Genomic DNA, 8,322 nt, shown 5'->3' with positions numbered 1-8,322 from the left:
GTTTATGATACACGGAGAACGAGCGAGAAGACGATACTCAAACCCCAACAGAAGAGATGGCTGAAAACCCAGGTAATCAGATGCCTCCTGCAATTGTAGCTAATCAAAATCCTGTTCCACATACTATGTATGACTATGCTAAACCTTCTTTAACTGGAACTGAGTCTAGTATAGTTAGACCTGCTATTGCTGCGAATAATTTCGAACTAAAACCTAACACAATTCAAATGATACAGCAGTTTATTCAGTTTAATGGTTTGCAGGATGAGGATCCCAACACGCACTTGGCAAATTTTCTTGAATTTTGCAATACATTCAAAATCAATGGCGTTTCTGATGATGCCATTCGTGTTCAATTATTTCCCTTTTCACTGAGAAACAAAGCCAAGCAATGGTTGAACTCGTTACCACGAGGGTCTATCACTACTTGGGAACCAATGACCGATAAATTTTTACTAAAATATTTTTCGCCAGCTAAAACGGCTAAATTACGTAATGATATCTCTTCTTTTGTGCAGATGGATTTAGAAACACTTTACGATGCATGGGAGAGATACAAGGACTTACTGAGAAGGTGTCCTCACCATGGGTTACCGCTTTGGCTGCAAGTTCATACATTCTAAAATGGTGTGAATCCCTCGACAAGACAAATGATTGACGTAGCTGCTGGCGGAACCATCAACAATAAAACACCGGAAGATGCCTATGAATTCATAGAGGAGATGTCACTGAACAATTATCAGTGGCAAGTTATGAAGACAAAGCCAACGAAAACAGTCGGTGTTTATAACATCGATTCAGTCACCATGTTCTCTAATTAGGTAGAACTTTTCAATAAAAAGATTGATAGTTTTCTTGGTTCTACGCAGGTACATCCAGTAATGAGGTGTGACTCAAGCGGGGGAGGTTTGCATACAGAATAACAATCCTTCAATCCTACAACTGAAGAAGAACAAGTCAACTATATGGGTAACAATAACTTTAGATCTCAAAATAACCCATACAGTAATACTTATAATGCAGGTTGGAGGAACCACCCAAATTTCTCCTAGGGTGGTCAAGGGAATCAAAAGCCACAAAATTCCCAAGGTTTTCAACAGCCACCTTATCAACAAGAGAAGAAACCAAAACTTGAAGAGATGCTTTCTAAATTTATCTCGGTGTCAGAAACCCATTTCCAAAATACCGAGACAGCACTTAAGAATCAACAAGCATCGATCCAAGGACTCGAAACTCAGATAGGCCAGCTATCCAAACTAATCTCCGAACGACCACAAGGTAGCTTACCAAGTAATACTGAACCTAATCCGAGGGAACACCTCAATGCAATTAGCACTCAAAATAAGGACGGACTCATGCACCCGAGCCAGAAATACAGCAAAACAACGCGATGAACAAAGGACGAGAAGAGGTAAACAATAATAATCCCAAATAGGTAAGTACGAATCATGAACCTCGTGTGCCATATCCTAAAGCGATGACGAAAGACAGAATAGAAGAATAATTGGGTAAGTTTGTCAAACTCTTAAAGAAATTACATATTAACTTACCCTTTATTGAAGTTCTTTCGCAGATGCCCAACTCAGCAAAATTCTTAAAGGAACTTCTGAGCAATAAAAGGAAATTAGACGCTACATCGCATGTGGAACTCAATGCAGTTTGCTCAACTACTCTAAAGAATAAGCTACCTAACAAATTGAAAGATCCAGGGAGTTTTACAATTCCTTGCTTAATTGGTAGTTTATCTGTGAATAATGCCTTAGCTGATCTAGGGGCAAGTATAAATGTTATACCCTATAAAATGTTTAAACGACTCGGTCTCGGTAAACCCAAACAGACTGGATGAGCATACAATCGGCTGACAAAACAGTTAGATTTCCTAAGGGTATTATTGAAGATGTTCTCATTAAAATTGATAAGTTTATTTACCAGTAGACTTTGTTGTCTTAGATATGGATGAGGATAACGAGGTACCTTTAATTTTAGGACGACCCTTTTTAGCAACTTCCAGAACGATTATTAATGTAGGCACAGGAGAGCTAACATTTCGTGTAGGTGATGATGCAGTAACACTTCAAGCACGCGACTCAGTCAAAACCTCTAAAACTCAAGATAACGCTATAAAACCTGTCGATGATAGAACTAATACTCAATTATCCTTGCAGTAACCCCCTCGAACCAAGACAACGGAGATAGTGCACTATTATTATATAGAGAACAAAGATACCCATGAGGAACGAAGGCTTCAAATAGAGGAGCTAGATGAATGGCGAGCACACAAATCGAGAACATGTGATAAACCAAAACTACGCCAAAACAAGCCCGATACCTCTCCTAATCAACTTCAGGTTGGCGATAAAGTCTTACTGGATGCCGCAGATCCCCACATTGTCACTACCACACCAAATGAGGAAATGCCTCTTACGTTACTCAGTATTTTCCCATTCGGTACGGTTGAGGTGAGTCATCCCAAGTTCAGCACTTTTAAGGTAAACAACACCCTATTAAAACCTTATTTTAAGATTGAAAGTAGGAACGAGGAGTATGAACTCCTCAAACCACCATGATAAATCAACAGAGAGGTAAGTCGAGCTTAGACTATAAATAAGCACTTCTCGGGAGGCAACCCAAGCACTAACATATTTTGATTTCTTTATTTTTAACTTCTCACACTTCTAATAAATTAACTTAGTCTTTGAATTGCAAAGTTTTTCAGCACACATGGCTAGGCACACGGGCGTGCCTAAACCCTTGGCCAAACAGGGGAAGAGACACGACTGTGCGATACGGCCGTGTTGAAGCAAGACATGATTTCCCAAAACACGGGGTGCGATAAATCCCTACAGCCGTGCGACATGGCTGTGGGTGAACTTGATAGGAACAACACAGGTGTGCCAGGGACAAGGCTCGATTCTGTTTCTTCGACACGGGCGTGTGACACGCTTGTGCCATTCAGCCATGTACAACAATACACGGGCATGCTACCATAAAACACGGGTGTGGGAGAAGCGAACAAAGCTAGGCATGACCGTGCGACATGGTTGTGTTTGACACACGCCCAAGACACACGGGCGTGTGATAGTAGCCGGGCATGACCTAACTCACAAAATTTAAAAAACACGGGCTCACCCTCAAAGTACACGGGAGTGGCCCTAGGCCGTGTGACCCTCCCCTATATAAACAAACCACTGTTCATCTTCTTCCTCTTTTCAAAACCCTAGCCGAAATCTACCCTCCCCCAAACCCTAATCCCTATTCTAGCTACCATTCCCCAAATTCTCACTTCGCCAACCCCAAACCACCCTCAAATCCACTCTCCTTGCATTAATCCTTATTTTCCCCTCCCTATACCCTCTATTTTCCCACCACATAGCTTCCTCTCCGTGTCACATGCCCGTGCTCTCCACCACACGTCCGTGCACCGCCTTACAACAGCCTTTGGTTCACTTTCTCAACCTTATTTTTCCAATTTGTGTTGCTACATTAGTATTCTACATGCTTTGCATAGATATTGTTACTATTACAAATATGTTTTAGACAAGTTAGGAATTGGCTTTAGAATTTTCTATATTTGACTTGTTTAAGCTACTAAATAGCATATACTAATTTTAGGCCTATTGCTTAACTACTGATGTATCTTGGATTCTATCAATGCTCATGTATTTTCAGGTACATTATGTCGTCATTAAGAGGCAAGAAGGCCGTGGTCCCTTCCTCAAAAATACGTAGGGGACTGGATTCATCCTCGGTACGTGCTACAGCCAAAGTTTGGCACCCGTTTCTTGAATTTTTACAAGCTTCGCAGGAGGAGCTATTTCAGATACTACGCACATGACCCATCACAACAGGTCGCTGTATCGACTGGGCTGCCGTAGAGTAAGTCCAGCTCGCTAATGCCATCCGCGCCCTCCCGTCTACAAACCCATAAGAACGATTCTTCACTATTACCGAGCCCACTTATTTAGAGTTAACTTTAGAATTATGCTCTACTTTTCATTTACAAGTGGTGATGACGAACAATGATGACCCAGGCACCATTCGCTTCCGATTAGGCGGTCTAGTTCGTGCGATGAGTGTCCCAGAGTTTGGAGTTACTCTGGGACTTTACACCGATGAGTTTATGGAAGAGGAGTATATGAATGCACTATCACACAATATCCACATCTCCCTCTCCTTGTGCTGGAAGGCTTGGCACCAATCTCTTCCACCTACGACCCCAGCCGCTCGAAGGCCTCAGCTCTCCCCCCTTCGATACAAAATCTCCATGCCATATTGGCACACACATTGACCGGAAGGAGAGAGAGCACCGGCATCGTCAACACCCACGACGCCTACTATTTATGGTGCATGGCGAATGCACACGTGACTAACTTGGCCTACTTCATTGCTTTCGCTATTCTCCATCAGACCGAGTGACATAGGAAGGGAGTAATCTCCATCGGCCCCTACGTGACACGCCTTGCCAGACACTTCGGCCTCCTCAACACCGCGACCCAGTCATCAACACTTACCCTGATAGGTCAGATGTCCCCACAGGGCATCATGACTATGTTACACATGAGGATGATCGAGCGCCGACCTGGGACCGATCCTCCTCAGTACCGTCTCTCGCATGCCATTGATGAGGAGGATCTTGAGGACATCCCTGATGATGTTCCCCCACATCATGAGGAGTCTTCCACTGCACCACCTAGGGAATGACCAGTTCATGCGGCTACTTCATTGGCACATCTTTCCGACCGACTCACCCACTCCGAGCAATATTCCATTACGCAGTTTGAGATGATTCACGAGCGCGATCGGTGATGGGACTGACAGATGGACGATATGCTGGCCAGGATGCAACAGCTATGCCATCACTTTCACATTGCCACTCCAGTACCACCACCTGAGGGCCCCACCGACGAGGATCATTGAATCCTTCTATTTTTTATTCTTATTCTTATTCTTATTTTATTTTATTTTATTTTTATTTTTATTTTCATTTCAATTTTATTATTTTATTTTGAAAGACATATCTATATTAGTAAATTTTACTTTTTTCTATTTTCTGGTATTTCTAACAAGTAATTCCACTACGCTCTCTTCCACACCAACTCTTAATAAGCACTTCATGATTCTATAGACTTCCAAGCAAAGCTGCTAGGAATATTTTACGGAATGAGGAAACAAAAGGGAAACAATTCCTCACGAGTGCCATGTTCAACGACCCAATTTCTTCATCTAGCCAAGAACAATGGCAGCTACCACTTTCCTCGAGCACTCCATCCTCAGAATCAAGCTCCACATCCATATAACAGGGAGTTTCACCTCCTTTCCTCTTATGATTTTATTTATTTTGAATAATCTTTCTCTATACATTGAGGGCAATGTACATCTTAAGTGTGGGGAGGTGAACATGAAACCTAACTTTTTGCATTATTCTCAAATCCCTGAATTTGGTCTTGTGCTTAAGTGATCTTCTCATAATATTGATAGAATGAATTTTGATTGATATATAATTATTGTTGATATGTCGTGAATTAGACCAAGGGAATTATGCATGATTATTTGATTATAGGACCTTAAAGAATCGAGCATGATAAGTTGATATTTTGAGAAATAAAATTTTTAGACTATTTCTCCTAAATTGAGGTATTATCTTGAAATCCTAAGTATACAGAAATGACATCAAAAACCCAAATTTTTGGTGAGATTTTTGTGCCTTTTGAGCATATAGCTTTCTTTCTTGCTCACTTCTTTTGTGGTTTGAGTGTGTCAACATTGAACTGTTATTCTAGAACTTGCTTCGATTATACATGTCGAGATCACACGTATGATTTGATATACTAAGATGATAAAGGCACTTAGGATTTAACTCATTTACTCCATAAAAAGCCTTCTCACATAATTTAACCCTTAGCGAACCCCCTTTGAGAATACTAACCTTTTTTTTATTGATTAACCCTTATCATTAACCCATTAACCCATTATTGTTGAAATCCTCTTACCTAATTTACCTTTTTATCGAGACTAATTTTAATATTATTACCTCACCATGTTCCCATTTTTTGTTACTGAATCATGAAGTATGATTTCTGTATTGTATTGACTTGATTTGTTCTTAAAAAAATAATGTAATTCTCAGCAAGCTAAAGTTGTCATGAACTCATGTAACATAGTTCTAGATATTTGTTTGTGGTTCACTAATTAAGTTTTTGATAGTGGGGTAACATATTGAAATTATCTCGATTCTAACCCCTGTTCTTCAGCTTGTATCCGTACCTGTAACCTAAACCCCATTACAACCATGCAAAGACTTTTTGATTAGTGTATCATATCATTTACAAGTGGTGGAGATTTGATTTTCATGCAAGCCTATAGTAATAAATTTTCATGTTAGACAATCGAGTGCTTAATCTTGAACCTTAAACACTTTGAGTGATTTGAGTGAATCTTTAGATAGGATGTCATCACTTGTATATTTAGGACTAAAGTTGAATACTTAGAGGAAGGAGATTACCTATCATTTTTATTATCAAAATATCCGATTTAGATTGTTTGAGGCTTTTAATAACCCTATAGTTAAATTCTCACTGTATAACCGTGGAATAGTTTGTAACATTATCAATACTGATCATGTGATTGAAAAGAATGAATTCTAGCAGTAAATGATAGTTTTACTTGAGGACAAACAAATGCTTAAGTGTGGGGGTATTTGATAAACGCCAAATTATACATAGTTTTACCCCAAATACTTAGTATATTTATGGATGTTTACTACTAGAATTGTAGATTTTGGTGCTCTTAATCTGATTATTTCATGTTTTGTACTCAGGAGAGCACCAAGAGTCAAAAGGAGCCAAAAACGAGCTAAAAAGGGACAAAATAGACCAAATCGAGAAGATCACATGGCCTAAGCCTTGCCACACGAGTATTTCACACGCCTGTGGCCTTTGGGGGTGTCGACCAAGGTTTACATGATTCACACGGCCTGGCCATTGAGCCCACACAACCATGGCAATTTAACGGATCGAACACGGCTTAGAAATCATGTCACACGGTCGTGGCACACAGGAGTGTCCCTTTTTCAAAGAGTTGTATTTTATACGGAAAAAGGGTACTTAAGGAGGAAGAAAGCCAATCCAAAGCCTATATAAACACCCTAAGTATGACCCAGAGAGGAGGCCTCTTCCAGAACTTTTCTGGAATACAGAACCACATGCTAGGAATTACTTGAAGGAAGCCAGACGATCCATCCCAAAAGCCAGAGCTACTCCAAGACTGAAGATCTCTCTCAGAATTCCTTCAGGGGTTTTAGAGTTTTCTTCATGTTTTGTTATTTTTATACTTTTGAGATGTACTCTTATTTTATTATGAACTAAACCCCTTAGATACCTAAGGGGGATAAAACCTATGATGGATCTTGTTATTATTATCTGAACTGTATGATAAATACTTGATTTGTTCTTAATTATGTGTTCTTAATGCTTGAGTTAATATTCCGGGTATTAATTCATGATTTGATGTGCTTATGCAGAGGAGGAATAGACCCTGCCTAAGAGTAGATTTGGCATAATTAAGCAGAGTTGATCGAACGCCTAAAAATAGGGTTATGAGATTTTATAGAATTAGGGTGAAACCTAATATGGGAGTCCATAGAGTGATTTACTACTTCCCTATGTGTTTTAATTAAGAAAGAAATTTTGATTAGTTCAACTGAGGGTTAGACGTTATTAGTCTCGAAAGGGATAATAACATATGTTAGGGAGTCTCACGGATCAAGTCAAGTGAATAAATCATCCAGTTTAGAGTCAGATAACAAGTGAAATCTAGGTGGATTCCTCCTTGGGTGTCATTTTTATCAATTGATTCTCTTCAAGTCTTTTTCCAAATTTTCTTTTCGCTTTAATTAAATTAGTTAATTATTTTAGATAATTAGTTTAATAAACAAATCCTTTTATTCCTAGGCTAGATAATAAAAAGATAGTTATTATGGGTACTTTTGGTTCCCTTGGGTACGATATCGCGGTCTTGCCATTACTATACTATTGTTCGATAAGTGCGTTTGCCTTTTCGTCGCGATAATAGTTAGTCTAGGTTTGATCTTCATTATAAATATTTATTACTTGTTACGAATCACGCGATCAATATTAATCTTGAATACACTTGATTTTTGACTTTTATCTATTTACATATCGTCATCTGAATAAGGATTGTAAAATATCATGTAACATACGCAATCACTAGCACATCTACTTTATATAACTGCACATTCTGTTACTCTTGAATGAACAGACGAGCTACCACTGAGCCTTGTACGACGACTTCTGCATAAAACTC

General features: G+C 39.4%; 1 non-coding gene across 1 annotated transcript; it reads right to left on the bottom strand.

Moving 5' to 3' along the window:
- Positions 1–485: 485 nt before the first annotated feature.
- LOC121208148 (small nucleolar RNA R71) lies at positions 486–592 on the bottom strand. The gene has a single exon (XR_005903114.1). It is a non-coding gene; the product is annotated as a small nucleolar RNA R71 (small nucleolar RNA).
- Between the last annotated feature and the right edge of the window lie 7,730 nt (positions 593–8,322).

Source organism: Gossypium hirsutum, chromosome A01 (assembly GCF_007990345.1).
Source record: "Gossypium hirsutum isolate 1008001.06 chromosome A01, Gossypium_hirsutum_v2.1, whole genome shotgun sequence".
Classification (NCBI taxonomy): domain Eukaryota; kingdom Viridiplantae; phylum Streptophyta; class Magnoliopsida; order Malvales; family Malvaceae; genus Gossypium; species Gossypium hirsutum.
Note: the sequence above shows the minus strand (reverse complement) of the source record. Positions and strands in the feature narration are given on the sequence as shown.